Source organism: Tachyglossus aculeatus, chromosome 2, assembly GCF_015852505.1.
Source record: "Tachyglossus aculeatus isolate mTacAcu1 chromosome 2, mTacAcu1.pri, whole genome shotgun sequence".
NCBI lineage: Eukaryota > Metazoa > Chordata > Mammalia > Monotremata > Tachyglossidae > Tachyglossus > Tachyglossus aculeatus.
In genome coordinates, this window is record NC_052067.1 from 15,412,503 (window position 1) to 15,413,331 (window position 829).

The following is an 829-nucleotide window of genomic DNA, read 5'->3' on the forward strand; positions in this document are numbered from 1 at the left end:
CATACTAGAGGAAAAAAATCTATCATTGGAATAGTAAGAGTTGTTTTAAGCTATTAAAATTGAATTATAACCTCACTAAAGTCTAAAGTAGCATGTACAGCAGTCATTTCCCCAGTGTTAATGTGATTGTGGAAGGTCAAACGGTGTTTTCATTTAGCAAGACCAACCCCCGGATCCTCCCGCCCCCTTGGTCCAGCCTTGGCCCAGCTTGGGTCTGACTTTGTTGGACGCCCACATCTTCTCTCGGCCCGCCAGATCAGCGGTCGGCCTGGCAGCTCACACCTCAGCCCTGCGCAGATGCAGACCATACCAACCCTGACAGACTTGACAGAGAGAGGGCAAACCCTCTTCCCAACCCAGGGACCCTTTGGGAAGATGAACCAGTGAACATCATCAATCGTATTTATTGAGCGCTTACTGTGTGCAGAGCATTGTACTAAGCGCTTGGGAAGTACAATAATAATGGCATTTGTTAAACACTTACTATGTGCAAAGCACTGTTCTAAGTGCTGGGGAGGTTACAAGGTGATCAGGTTGTGCCACAGGGGGCTCACAGTCTTCATCCCCATTTTACAGATGAGGTAACTGAGGCCCAGAGAAGTTAAGTGACTTGCCCAAAGTCACACAGTTGACAACTGGTGGAGCCGGGATTTGAACTCACAACCTCTGACTCCAAAACCCGGGCTCTTTCCATTGAGCCATGGGTAACCGCCCTCCCCATCCTCCTATGTCCCCCTGTGCTCTGAAGAAAATAAACTCTGCCTGTGGGGAGAACTCTCCTCTCCCACCCTGGGGGCTGTGGAAACTCACTGCCATCACTCACACGCAC